General features: G+C 48.0%; 1 protein-coding gene and 1 non-coding gene across 5 annotated transcripts in view; one reads left to right on the forward strand and one right to left on the reverse strand.

Annotated features, from left to right (window-relative positions):
* LOC146868825 (uncharacterized) overlaps positions 1-15,045 on the forward strand; it is a 259,599-nt gene that overhangs the window by 89,711 nt on the left and 154,843 nt on the right. The gene's annotated exons all lie outside the window — the stretch shown is intronic.
* TRNAR-UCU (transfer RNA arginine (anticodon UCU)) lies at positions 5,281-5,369 on the reverse strand. The gene is given in 2 exon segments: positions 5,281-5,316; positions 5,333-5,369. It is a non-coding gene; the product is annotated as a tRNA-Arg (tRNA).

Genomic DNA, 15,045 nt, shown 5'->3' on the forward strand with positions numbered 1-15,045 from the left:
CAATTTTTTATTATAATATTTAAACAATACGCAGAAAAACCATTACATTGATTACTTGGATAGGTACAGATGTAGTTTTTGCTAACCTTAACATATCTCTAATACAAATATTTTCCTATCTAAACATTCCATAATCAATAATCATAACAATAACATTTCATTTTCTGCGTATCCCTATTTTGAGCCTACGGCAAGGTCAATAACTGGCGCCAGATCCTTATCCAATTATGCCCGCACTCCAACGGAGTGCGCATGCGCAGAGGGCCCGTTTACCGTGAGGGTACTTACCCCCTCAGGTCGCCCCCGTACGCCCTTATGCCCGCCCTCCAACCGGAGTGCGCATGCACAGAGGCCCATTCCCCGTGAGGGTACTTCCCCCCCCCCCCCAGGTCACCCCTGTACGTCCTGTAAATTGTCTCCATAAGGGGCCCTTGCAGTTACGCTCCATTTACTTGCGCCATTGTGCACATGCGGGGTGGCCAAGCAGCCTACTGGAAAGCGTAACTCCCCCTCCCCCGCACCCATCCAGCCAACCGGCTGTAACTGCCCCTGGAGTTCTATGAGAGACCACTTGTACCTCCCCCTTGGGCAACCCTATTCAAGAATGGCGCCGCCCTCTAAGGACCTTAAATTTACAGCTCACCAATCATGACCTTACCGGCACAGGCCTGCATAGTTGCCCGACTATCAGGCCCCCCCAAAAAAACTCACTGAAACGTCATGCCCTGCCCCTATACCCAACTAACTAGGCCAGAAAATCCTCCCTATAGATTACAATCCCTAACTTTAACAAATGGATGTGTCCTTTAAGAAGCACAACTCTATAGTCTGGAGGTGTGAAGCTCTAGATAGCCTCACTCTTAGGGGATCTCTGCAGTCTTTGTGCCAGGGTGTACCCCGGGCATAGACATGCCTACCAACCTAGTTCAGTGAATAGTGTTTGGACCAGCCCCCCCTATTACCCAAGCGTACCCAGTCATTCCTACCCCAAGTGTAGGATAATAATGCTAGGGCTGACTGGCTAAGAGGAAAGTGACACATCGTCTGGGAGCCACTGAATGTCCTCAACTCATAGCAGCCCGATGTGCCCGATAGACACGTAGCCCCAGGCAATGATACTCATTGCTGGTGGAACTGCACCATTGGAAGGCTACACAGGGAGTGCCCCTACGGGCCCCAAGATTTCCCATGAACATATCATGGAAATCCATGAACAACCTGCAACGGACCACTATGTTCTGGGATAGGGCCTGCGCAAGCTTCTCCCCCTACTACGGAGCCTCCCAACAGCTCGCCTATGATGGCACCCGCGAGCACAGGCGCCGTAATGGCAGAATACCTTTTCCCGACCAGGGGTGTTGCATTCGCCCTTTATACCTGGGTTCCCTCAAGCTGGCAAGGCATACACCTGTGAAGTAGCGTTTTGCTAAAATACCACATCTGGCAACAACAAATGGCTGACGCACCTATACTCAACCAATATCATGCATGGGCCCATGCACGCGGGCAGCCCTCGAGCTTTTCAATTGATCGCTCCTCAACCTTGATGCCGTCACTTGCCACTCACATTCCAGATCTTCCGGTCCCATTGCCTGTCCACATCATGCGGTCCTTGTGGTGTGGAGCTCCTCCCATTTATCATAGGCATGAATCCAGCCATACATAGATGCAAACCTAAAACAGATGATTAGTGCTTTAAGTTTTTGGAGAAAAGATACAGTTTACATGCCAGCCACATTGACTACCTCATGAAACTGTACCCTCCGATTGACCCTCATACCCCCAGCCCCAGGATGCATAGGTACTGTGTGACACCAAAATGGGTGTATGACAACATAGGCATCAAAATGCACTACATGTGCACAAGCTCCCAGGGAATATGTACAGTCCGACAACACAGGAATAGCATGCTTAAGTGCACAGACACAAATGGCGTGTAGGCAATGTGTGAGCCCCCTCGGGCATCTATTGCCTAAGTGTACAAGTGCCCCTGTGCCGAGGCACTGTGCTCCCCCCGCTGTGAACTGATGTCTCGTAATGTCTTGATGTTGCGCAAACCATTGGGCATTAAATAAGGAACACTGAAAAAAGGACTTTTCGAGAATACCTAGTATAACACCCGTTGCATTACATGGGGACCACTTCCCATTCACAGTGCGGGAGATAAAGTGGTCTGCCCTTCCTTGCCGAAATATTACGGTGCCCTGATAAATGCAACTGCAGAACATTGACATCCAGACCTGTCAATGAGGCCTAGCACAGCACCAATTGCATTATGATCAGACTTTCAACTGAGAGCGCTGAGCATCGCACCAGTTGTATTACAAGAGGAACGTTGAATTCGGCTAATAATGAGTGCTTAGCATAGCACCAGTTGCATTATATGGTGATGTCCAGTTTTGTTCAGTTAAAATTTTTGAATGACTACAGCTCCTGGAATGCCCGGATCTGAACATAGTGCTGCTAATTAGCTAGAATTATCTGGTAAACCTATTTCCACCATTTTGCTTCAAAATGCATTTTTCCTGAGTTTATAAGCAAGCATGACAGAGTGAGGGAACTAATCCTATCATTGCGTCTGCCATCACATGGAATACAGCTAAGGGTTTCTCAGTGTTAAAGTAGAGGTAGGAAGTGGGATCCGTTGGCTAAATGTGGGCTATTAGAACCCATCAGCGTGGCTTTGTGCTCTGTTGAAAGCTAAACAACATAGCGCCTGCGCCATCAGTACTTGAGTTATTTCGAGGCAGCACTGGTGACACATTGATGCTGTACAAAAACGCCTTTGAAATTAAAGCTTCTTGTGTCAGTCATGCACTATAGCTGCCACTCCCAGGACAGCTCAGAAACTGGCCTTTTTTTAGCGAACAGACAACCAGTTCTATTCACAAACACAGGCACTTCGATGTAATGTACACCTACCAGGGCAACTTGACAATGTTTGCAAGTGGCAATTGCTTAGCTGTTGGTGTCCCTGTTAATAACCATTATCTTCCTAAAAATGCCTGAATGGCTCAGTTACTTGTGGGATTGTTGGTGACTAATTAGAAGTCACCCCTCTAGTTAATCTTATGTAGGTGTAGTTATCACCTATATTGTCCGAGGTGCTTAAAAGTTCACTTTGAAGCAATAGTTAAAACAAGACAAGTTGTGGCTACCTCAACGAGAAAGTCAGCCATACACATCCTAGCCAAGAGTAGGTGTACAGTATAGTTACAGAAGCCTTAACATTTAAACAGCCCTTAGAAGTAACCCAGTATAAATGCACATGTACTATAGTGCCCTACTTAAACGCATCAACGAGCTATGGGCTAATAAACGCTTCAGATGTTGCAAGTACATCGTTGACAATAGCCAATTCGTTTTAAGGTGACGGAGTTCATGATTTACCGCTCGGTGTCATTAATGTGCCTTGCCACTTGTAGTTAAATTCCAACTGCTGATGCAAAAACCTACCACATCGCATTCATACTACCACCAACAGGGTAACAAACATTATATCACCATACGCTATCAGCGCGTGTTCACCTACGTTGAAACAGCAGCTGAGCAACCCGGGAGGCACATCACAGCTGATCCCTTCTCCGTTGGCGACACTGATCCTGCGCTGGCCCATCCACTCGGCTCACGCAGCAACTGCTGGCCTCTTCTATCCTCCAGCGATCAAGAACCCCACGACGTGGGTCTTTTAACGACAGGGCTACGCACACCACGTTGAAACCCCAGTTGCTTGTAACCTAGAAAACAGCAAGAAAACAGGTCGGGTGATGTCTCCGGAGAGGCTGAGGAGCAGCCGTGCCTCCCATGATCCAGGAAAAACTGGCTTGATAATGGTAAACGTACCATGAACAGCCCTTGATTCCCAAATGAACCTAAAACATGGTGCTAAAAACAATGGGTAGAACATTGACCAGTAGCGCTTTCCAGATTTTTTACCAAATACCTTTGAAAAGTCATTAGCGCTTTTAAAAACCTAATCTGCCCAGCCCCTGATCCCTACAACAGTTTAAATGTGGTTCTAACACAATGGGTAATACACCGCCCAACATGGCTGCTCAGATGTTCTACATCCACACTGTAAACGATACCCCTGTGCTTTAAACTTGCCATCAAGAGCGCGCTGCTCGCGCTATCGCAATCGAAGACAAAGAACACTTGATCACGCGGGAATCGCAATACCCAAACCTGCCTCAAGATTCTCTTAAACCTTGTAAAGTCTGGCCCCAACGCTTTTATTAAAATGTTTTCCAACATTTTAGTCAACTAAATTACTATTGCATACATCTTTTAAAATTAAGGAACAGCTATATTGAAACACCAGGAATCGAACACTCAACCTTGAGAGTAAGAGTCAAAGACCTTAATTATTAGGACGCGCTCCCAAGAACAGCTCATCCGTTCAACGCGACAACAGCTGATCCCTTTGTTGAAGCGTGAGATGCAACCTCGCGGGAAGCGCTCCTCAATAAATGCGCTATTCTACAAACATTTTAGACAAGTAAATTACTATTGCATACACCTTTAATTGAAGCAAAAATTACATTGAAACACCAGGCATCGAACTCTCAACCTTGAGAGTAAGGGTCAAAGTGCTTAATTATTAGGCCACAGTGATCCTCCCACGGACCAGCAGGCGCTTGTTAAATGATGCGCTCCCAAAATTACAGCTCGTCCGTTCAATGCCACAACTGATGCAACCTTGCGGCGCCTTACTTCCCGCGCTCGGCAACCCGGTGGACGCGCCCTGTGATCAAGCCGCCCTGCAGCCCACAATGGCGCTCCTCTCTATCACGTCTTAAATCCACCGCACGGCAACGGGGAATACTCCCGCCCAACAGTGCTATTCAAATTTTTCCATCTACACGTTAAAGGGATCTTCCGTGCTCTAAAACTTGACCTCAGGAGCGCGCCACTCGCTCTGTTGTAAGTAAAAACAAAACATTTGATCACAATCAGTCAGAGCGATCAAGTGCAGCATAAAATGGCAGAATCGCGCTGTGCCGACCCGCCTCAAGATTCAAATACTCTCGAGGGAGGGGGGGGGGCTCGAAACCGGCTGATCAGGGCATAGTAAGTCCCTACAGAAGCGGCACACCAGCAGAGCTGCTTCAGTGCGTGCTGCCACCCGCTCCTGGTCACAGCTACTTTGCTGAAGAAAAGTGCCGCCTTAGCAGACTCCAAATTGGGAACAGATACATTGACACCCCAGGCATTTATACTTAGGCCCCAGTGACTCTCTAAGTTGATAGAAAACAGCCGCACTAAGTACTCTGCGCAAAGCGATTCTGGTGGGACTTGAACCCACATCTTTTGAATGCCTTCTTGGCCAACCTAGAAGTCCAACGCGCTATCCATTGCGCCACAGAGCCACCTCTCCTTCCTAGGGCAAATGCAGTATAAAAGACATTGCGCTCCCGGTGCTGAAGCATACACGACTTCAAATCCGATAGACTGACATGAGTCTATAAAAACGCACAGCGCCGCCGATATATTAAACACAGCGCTCCCAGCGCTGAAACTCACATGCGGTGTACCCGATGAGCTTACCACACTCTGGTTCCTGATGCGCTCAATGCCCCCCTCATGGCGTTCCCGCAAACCAACTATACCGCTCACGATGATGCCGCTCAGCTGTCAGCCCGCAGCCGCGGAGCACTGCTACCGCGAAGACGCGACCCTGCTCACGCCGCGCACCGATCCTGTCATCGACACACAAGCTGTTTTTAAAATCCTCGACGCGAGGCCCCCGGATTCCACGAAACCGCCGGCCAGTAGACCGCACGGCACTGAAAGGATCTTTCTCCAATACAATCTGGAAAAGAAAAAACAGAAATTAAAATACAGCCTCCTAACGAGGCTGTTGTCCTTAAGGGCAGGCTGTGGGAGCGGCGAGCAAAGAGGTACACTCGGCCGCTCCCCAGCCTTTTATTCTAAACCTAATCAGGCCAGGCCTGTTCTAACTGGCCTAGCGTTGATGCGACGCGTGCCCCGGAAGTGATTGCAATCACTTCCGGGGGACGCACCAACAACCCGGAGACCAACCATTGGCGGGGCGCGCCTGTCGCATCACCCTTGCGCGCCTTCGACCTGTGTGGTCATCGGGGGCCAGCACGACCGCAATACATGCGGCGTGTCCGATGCCGGCCCCGCCTTCCTACGAGTCCTCCGAAGCTTGTAAGGTGGACCTGTGCTGTGGCTACAGTGCTGCTCTGTGGGACCATTAATTTCTAAAAATGCCACATGAGATTCCTGGCAGTGTATGTGTAAAGCTGCCACTGGCTCAGGTGTCCAGGGCACCACTGGGAGAGGCTGAAAGTTACAAAAGGTAGTAAAGCAGCCTCCGTCCGTAAACATGTTACTACGAGTGCAGAAGTCATCTTTTTTGTGAATCACTCCCAATGTCCAGGTATTTCCTCCCTGCACGGACACCCTAATGGGCAGCGGGAGTTTATACTAGCGAGGAAGATTCAGGGAGCGTGCCTTGGCCGTCTCCTTGGTTTTTTACGACAAGAACTGCAGAATCACTGGCGCTAAGTAGATTAGTGAGTTGAGGACATGTAACACACACTGCCATCTTCAGGTTACAGCCTCTAATTCCAATAGGATAGCTCGAGAGGTTGAGCGCCTGCTGCAGTGATATGTGTGTGTGCAACCTGGAGCTCATAGGTGCCATTGCGATAGCTCAGGGATTTAATGCACCAGCTGCCGTCTTGTGTGGTTGCCTGTATGTTTGTGTCCTAAATGTTATTTGGTTTTATGTTACATATTTGATATTCGATATTAGCATGAACCTAATTCCAAGGAGCAGGAGGGTGCTTTACAGACAACATTTTAATGCCAGCAGGAGCTTCTCAAGCTTGAAATGCTATACATAGAACAGGATTGTGTGTTGGTGTGTAAGGGGGGGAGGTATTGGGGGATTACAGACCAGAGCAGCAGGTTCCAAGGTCAGAATGAGGACAAGTGAACATGGAAACATTTAAAGCCGCTTCTCAAACTGACAGCCTGTTCACATTACCTGTTCACAGCTCTGCTCTACAACAGTAAACTAAGGTGATGTTTGGCACTATCAGCAGATGTTTGAAGGGCTTTAAACACACTCGCTGTGTCCCCTTATACACGTGCACATATACACAGAGATGTTTTCTGCTTTAATTCTACTGTTACTCCCCACCTCCCTTCACCTCCCCAAAAGGAGAAGAGCTCTCAAGCAGTTGACTAACAGTATTTCTTCTCCCTCCCCCTTACCACCACACAGACAATACAAGTGCAAGTTCAACAACCCATACATTGATCTCAATAGATGTCTTTCTTGATGTGACTGGTCAAAAGAAAACCAACCCACTCAGACTAGCACCCCAATCTAGGACAGGCGAAAGCTGTATAGTTGGAATGATCGGCAAGGGCACATTTGGAGTCTAGCGGGCTCATTTCAAGTGTGCCAGGCGGCCTGCCATCCTGCCTGGTCGATGGGCACGCTGGCATCTACTGCCCTGTTGTAGAAATGCCTGCCACCTTTAGAGATGTGCCTGGCTGAGCTCTCTGTGTCCTCAGAGCTCCCACAAAGGCCTCAGATTCTTGAAGGCAGTGGCGTAACGAAAGTTGAGGCCCACCCCCCCACCCCCAAGGTAGACAGAGGGGCCCCTGCTCCGGATTTAATCCAGAGTTCTCAGGCCTGAGAACAGTGCTGAGGGGGCCCCCTGAAGCTCGGGGGCGCCTCCGCATCGCGGAGGCTGCGGGGGCCTGTGTTACGCCACTGCTTGAAGGCACAGCTAAAAGCCAAGGGCAAACCATGTTTGGCTGTTTTGCATTTAGTAGGCAAAAAAAAAAATGGTCCTGCCTAGCAGAGAGTTTTTTGCTGTCCATCATCCCACTGCACCCTTCCAGGTCTGCCATGCCTCGCCTGGCGGACCCGAGCAGGGAAATTTACTGACCACAGCTGGCCTTGACTTCAGTAAGGCATGGCTATTACCACTGCGAGCTGACGCTCCGGTGGTGGATGGGCCACCAGGTCAAGGTGTTTCTGACAGCAGACCCAGCTGAGACTTCACTGTTGGAAATCCAGTGGTTCGCTCGACCACACATAAGGCGGACGAACAGTAAATTTGGGGTGTCAGGAGGAAATCATAATCTATGTGAGTCTGAATGTCAGGTTGGTGTCCCAGAAGGTGAGGAGAAGAGAGAAGATACTTTAATAATAAGAAAGGATTGCAGACTTAGATAGCAGTGAACCACCCTAATACAAGGTGCCTTCATTTATGAATTCAGGGGCATATCAGCAAGGGCCTGCGATAATTATCGCTCAGTGCTCTTAGCGCGAGGATAATTATTGCAGGCTAATGCTGGATTCTATCGCGGAGATAGCATGCTATCAGCAACGCTTATCTCCCAAACGATAGAAATCCATGCGTTAGCCACAAAACAGTGCGATTATCGCTGGAAATCCAGCGATAATCGCACTGCGACCGGCGATACCTTGCTGATAGGACAGGGTGCATTTAGCCATGTAATCCACCTCCCATTGGATTACATGGCTAAATCAGAATAAAAGCAGGTGTAAGGAAAGTAGCGATAACCGCGGTTAGTGCTACTTTTCTTATCGCTCTGCATGTTAGCGTCCACCTTGATAATTGGAGAAATGTCGGTTAGCGACATTTCTCCAATTATTTTGGGGAGGAACACCCACTTTGCATCTCATTAGAGATGCAAAGTTGGGCGTTCAGGAAACAGGCGCTAAGGCATGTATTCAAGCGTTAGCGTGTCCATGCTGATAGGACGATAAAATTATCGCCGCTTTTCGTCCGAAAACGGATGCTAAAGCGGCAATAATTTTATCGCATCGCCTTGCTGATATGCCCCTCAGTGCCTTTATCTACAGACCCTCTTCCCTACCTTGCTTGGGCGCTATATTCATGGAAGGAAGGCTCTTATTGACTGAGAGGGTCTGGACTATTTCATTCTCTCTCCAATGTATGCCTTATTCTGTAGGATAACCCAGATCTCATTGGGAGTCAGAGCAATCACCTGAACGTCAGTCTCGTCAACCCAATGCCAAAGAGCACTTTTCACTTTTAGGGAGAAGGTAACTATGGTTGACGGGCTCTCCGGAGCGAGGGCAAGGCTTTTGGCAGACCGGGTGACAGTCTAATCCGATCTGGAGGTTTCTGCACAGCTACTGTTGTCAGAACGGGTTCTTCTCGCTGCCAAGCTCACAGAGGTTGCAAGGAGCCCTAATTCTCTGTAATCCTACAGTCAACACTGAAAGCGAGCTCACAGTGAGAGGGAGAGAAACTCCAGGGAAGGCGGGTGGAAAAGAACAACAAACTAAAATAATAACACCAAGTAATAAAGGAAGAGATTAGGCATTCACCTGCAAGAGAAAGACACTTTCATATTCTTAAACTATTCTAGATTTACTCTAACCTCTCTTCGTGTGATTGAAATGCTGATCCCCCCTTTATGAAAGACAAGGGAGGCAAACTTCAGTTCTCTTTATTTTTCTTTAGGTCGAGCCTAGGCAGCGCTGGTGCTGTCTCTCAGACATGTTGTAGACACTTTGTAGGCTTACGGCCCTCCCATTGCCTTTTTATTTGTCCCTTCGATTGCCTTTGCAAATGGTGAATCCTTCCTCTTTGCCCCTCCTTTTTAGGTCTCGCCTGGCTATCGCGTAAGCGATCGCTCAGCGAGACTCTAGTAAGGGGCTCCCAAAAGTGCTCCCAAAAGTGGATTGCATGGCGAGCACGCACACAATCACGTGCATCGTGCCGCCATGCAATCCACTTTTGGGGAAGCGCTTCAGGCCACTGGCGCGTGCACTGGCGATGCCCCCTCATTATCTTCCGCTGTCTGAATATCAGCCATGCTCATTGTGTCCCTATTTTTGTATTCCAGCGTCCCTTCGAATCTTCCGAATTCTTTTCCGGTCTCCTCTGATCCTTCTTTCTGTCTGTCTGCGATTCATGTCTTTACCAGTTACACGTCTGTGCTGCTGGCCTTTGTCAACTGTGCTTATTGCCCCACTGTCTATTGTTCTTCCTTTCCATGTGTCTCACTCACCACCTGAGTGTCTCCTTGTCTACCCTTTCACCTGCCTGCAGCTTTCCATGCTTTTCTTCTGCCTCTTTTGTTTGTCTGCCCCTCTCTGTCACATGCTCTGCCATTCAATCAATCTCTGCCTGCCATTTTTCTCCCTGTTGCTCCACTTGCCAAGCTCCTTGTGTCTGTGAAGTCCCCTCGTTACGTATAGCTTCGGTCTTCTACTCTGTCTGCCTTTCCATGATTGGACTGACTTTTTGTTATCGCGTCACTCTGCCTTTCTTCCAGTCTCCTTGCCCTCCTCTTAACCTTGGCGCGTGCACTGGCGACGGGTGTGCGGTTACGCGCACAATGACGAGCAGAGGTGCCATATGGCTTTCCTCTCTCGTCATGATGCGTGCACATCGCACACCACTCGCCAGCCAGCCTGCTTTCACTTTTGCGCCTTAGTCTTGTTCTGTCTGCTCACAACCTTTTCGCATTTCTGTTGCTGTCTACCACGCTGCCTGCGCCTTCACACTGCACCCAGCTCCTGTTCCCATCTCCGCCTGCCTCTTTTCTTTACTTGTCTATCTTCTTGGCTCTGCGCCCTTCCCCCAGCTCCATCTGTCTCCTACTGGATCTCACTTTCCCGGTGTCAGATTGCCTACTCCTCTTTCCGGTCACTCGGCACCACATCCTGTGACTTCCTGCCTCCACTGCTTCCCTCTGGTTGAACGTCAGCTATACTCCATGTCTGGCCTTATTCGTGTTTTCCTGTCTCAACCTCCCCCCCCCATTCTTCCTGTTTGCATGCCCCCTAATTATCTGCCGCTGTCTGAATATCAGCCATGCTCATTGTGTCCCTATTTTTGTATTCCAGTGTCCCTTCCAATCTTCCTAATTCTTTTCCGGTCTCCTCTGATCCTTCTTTCTGTCTTTTTGCGGTTCATGTCTTTACCAGTTACACGTCTGTGCTGCTGGCCTTTGTCAACTGTGCTTATTGCCCCACTGTCTATTGTTCTTCCTTTCCATGTGTCTCACTCACCACCTGAGTGTCTCCTCGTCTACTTGGCTTGGATTTCTTCTTAACTCGCTCTAGTCACAATGCTTGTATTCCCCCTATCTCATTTTATCTGTTTGACTGCATCTCCCATCTATCTTTCGCTCCTTGCGCTGTCGGCCCCATTCCTCTCTTTCGATCTCTCATCCCATCCCTGTCTTATCGTGTGGCTGTCGGTGATCTGATGCCTGCCTCTCTGCTCCACTGTCTCATCCTCTGGCTGCCTACAGTGGATGTCTCTCCTCTTCCCTGCTGCACGCCGCACACTACCGCACGCCACACACTGCTGCGCACACTGCTGCATTACACACTGCTGCATTACATACTGCTGCACGCCGCACACTGCTGCACGCCGCACACTGCTGCACACCGCACACTGCTTTTATGCGAGTTTATGCTACTGACATTGTAAATGACAATGCCTTTTATTTGTTTTAAAACCAAAACATAAAGAAAAGGCATTGTCATTTTACAATGCCAATAGCTCAAACTCTTATAAATGCGAGACCTATTGCATTGCAAATGCTTGTTGTATTTTGTTTCCTCCCACGGAGCACCTTCCAAGTACTGGTATCTTTATGCTTCGGTGTTTATGTGTTTGTTTGGTGGGGATATTTTTTCTTTGTTTCCTACTCCTGTTAAACTGTTTGCCTGTCTTTGGTGCGTGTTCAGTTTCGGCGCCCGTCACTGCTTGCATTTTATTGCATTTTCCGTAGTTCAGTGAGCTTGCCTGTGCCAGCCCCCACCCCACGTCCTGCCCATAGTTGCTGGCCACGCTAAACTCCTTTTACTGTATACAGAGCCTCTCCTCTACCCCAGACCCCCTACTCTCTGACCCTGCTGCTCCTTGATCCTGTGTGAATTGCTTGAAAGGAAGGAACATAGGCTCTATATATATCCCTGCTTAATCTCCCTGTGCCTACAAATTTGAATGTGTTCTTGTGTAATGTAACTGAGTTCATTTAAAGCGCTCCAAAAACCTTCAGGTTGAGTTTGCGCTATAGCATATCAGGATGGACGGACTTCAAGGCACAAGGTCAAACAGAGACGAGGAAGAGGCACATAGAGGGTACCACCAGCCAGAAGGCCACAGACGGGTGCAGGCGCTGGCAGAACCCCAAAAGTGGAGCACCGCACATCAGCGTTTCAGTAGTCGTATGTACATGGCTACTACATCACCCCGTTGTAGGGACAGCGTCTTTGTGTGACATCCCGAAGCCACTGGCCACCAGGAGCCTACTTGCCAGGTTCTGGATGAACAACATCTGCATAAAATATCAAGAACTCTACTTCTCGCACAGGTTAAAGTGTAGGTGGGGCGTCTACTTCTGAAAGGACTCGTAAACTGTGTAATGTAAGATTGTGTCCTTGTGTAATGTAACTGGTGCTCATGTAAAGCACTCCAATATCTTCGGTCGAGTTGCCGCCATATAAAACTGCAAAAAGAAGCTGCTTAACTGGGCCATTAGGGAGGTTAGAAGCTGCGCATGCGTGTGTGTAAGCAGGATCAATAACCAATCTCGCTCTTATCTGAGCATTAACACTAAAGGAATGTCTCTATAAAAAACATAAAAGCTTATTTATGGGATTTTAGCATAGGGCAGTGGAGCAAGACATCTTGCTGTGTTGCCCTATGCCAAAGTGCAAGGGCAGAAACATACTGTATTTAAGCAATACGGTGCATTCCTGTACCTTCTCCCTGCGCTGGCACCTTTTTGGTAGCCTAGCACCAACGTAGGCACCCTTGCACCATGGTGCACAGGTGACTCCATTGCATGCAGGATTGTTTTTGTGCAGGAACGGACACCTTTCTGCACAAAAACAATCCTAAGAGGCGTTTTTCTCTTTCTCTGTGTGCTGCATTATGCAGCACACACAGAAAGAGTAAAAAAACAACGAGAAATAAAGATATTTCTCCTCGTTACGCCTCACCTCGCGAGGGGTATGGATTTGGCGGTTCCCCAAGTGTACATCGCTTTGCGAATCTGGGTCAGCGGTAAATTCCTTGGGTGTTGCGTGGGAAACCCCACTGCAACTCCCATTGAAGGCCTCCCGGGCGCAGAGTAAGGCGATGCAACGATTTGTGCTGCACACCGTGCTCGTGATTTAGGAGGCCGTTCAAAGCCGCACACTTTAAATAGAAGAACAAACTGTGCTACCGGTGTGTTTTCAAACATCTTTAAGTTTATGTGCACAATTAGAACAAATCAAAATATTGTTTTCTCCTCTTTTGAATGATAATATTTTATATATTGTGTTGCGATTGTATGGCACTCACGAAACCAGGAGACCGCTTTAGATCGCTAATAAACTTCATGCCTATCCTCGTGGACCTACTCACACATTTTTAATGATTCACACACAATTGTCTTTGATATAATTCATCATGTCTGATAACCAAAGCAGTTCCACATAGAAATGATAACAGAACATCAGGGCACAGTTCCCTGAGTCAGCCACGGCATTCAATAAACTGTATTTTATTGCAGGCAGGTGTCGGTAGGGCAGTAAGGGTGGCAGGCGCCCTGGTACAAGTAGACAAAATGGGCGTCCGCTCTGCTAGTGGGCTATAAAAATAAAACCGTAACTGGAGTTCAGGTATCGCCTAAGATGCCTGGTACCTGGTGCCACTGCACCCGATGCACAAAATATAGCTCTGCCCGGCACGTAAGCACACTTTTTCGTTGGTTTATGATCTGTAACTGACTGAATGCTTCTAAATGCTTGTATTATATTTTATAAATTGCATTTGCATTGAGCGGGATTGTGAGTAAATTTCTTTAGAGCCTGCCTGAAACAAATGAACTTTAGGTGCTGGACATCCGAGTAAAGATACGGCCCAGTGTGTGTCCCCGTGCTATACGGTCCTGCAAAATGCAATTTCCAAAACTAATAGGTCCCAAAGTCGAGACCTATTGGCTATGTCAATTAATATCTATATCTGTGTTGTCAGGCGGGGGCTTATTTTCAGGTGGCCAGCTAATCACGGGCTCCTTCATCTCCACGGCTAACGAGTGGTTCTGAACCTTTAGCTGAAGAACAAAATAAAAGAAAGCATCCGCACACAAACTGCCACTCAAGATAAAGACAAGTTTTGAATGCTGCTGTTTCATAGAATCTTCTATTAACAATTCAAAACTGGCTCACTATCAAGAAATATACAATGCTTTGTGGGCAATAGAATAGAACAATTGTGTCAGTCTTTGCAGCTACACAAACTACCCTATAGGGGCGGCTGCCACCAAGTAGCACGGGTGGCGCGGGGGTTTGGGGGATAGATAAAAAATTTTTTTTTATTTACTTTGCTACCTGACCACCGCCTCGAGTTGTGCTCTTCTGTTCCCGCTTGAAGCAGGAAGCACAAACAGGCTCCCCTAGCCAAGCACAACACCCAAGACAGCCGGCCTAACAGTCATGCGCACTTCAGTGCATGCACCTCTGCCCCTTGCTGGCTGTGACACAGCCAAGCCCCGCCCGCCCCGCCCAATAAACCAGAAAAATAAAATGATAATAACATGGTGTTAATATCATTTTATTTGTTCCTTATCCACTGCTCAAAATGCAGTAGGGCAACGCTCCTCCACCTTAGCGGAGAAGCCACTGCTAGTATCGTATGCATGTGCGATCACAAACACATAGCAGAATGTCACAATGCCACACATCTAAAGACATATTGAATCTCTGAACTGCCCAATCATATCAGTTGTTGGAATAGAACAATGTCACTGTTGCGACCATGTCACAAACACAAATCAGGTCATAAATGCCACATTTCATTTCAAAGGTAAATATCACTCGAACATAATCATGGCAAAAAGGGTTCGCGTGGAGGCCTGCCTTTTGGAAGGTACTTGGATTGCACCATCAGCTAACAAGAGGTTTTCAAAATTGACTAAGCTTAGAGTCTAGGCTGTCCTATTCCAACCAGCAGCCATGGCAAAGACTCCATCCAGCAACTATGGATCTCT

Source organism: Triturus cristatus, chromosome 1_2 (genome assembly GCF_964204655.1).
Source record: "Triturus cristatus chromosome 1_2, aTriCri1.1, whole genome shotgun sequence".
Lineage (NCBI taxonomy): Eukaryota > Metazoa > Chordata > Amphibia > Caudata > Salamandridae > Triturus > Triturus cristatus.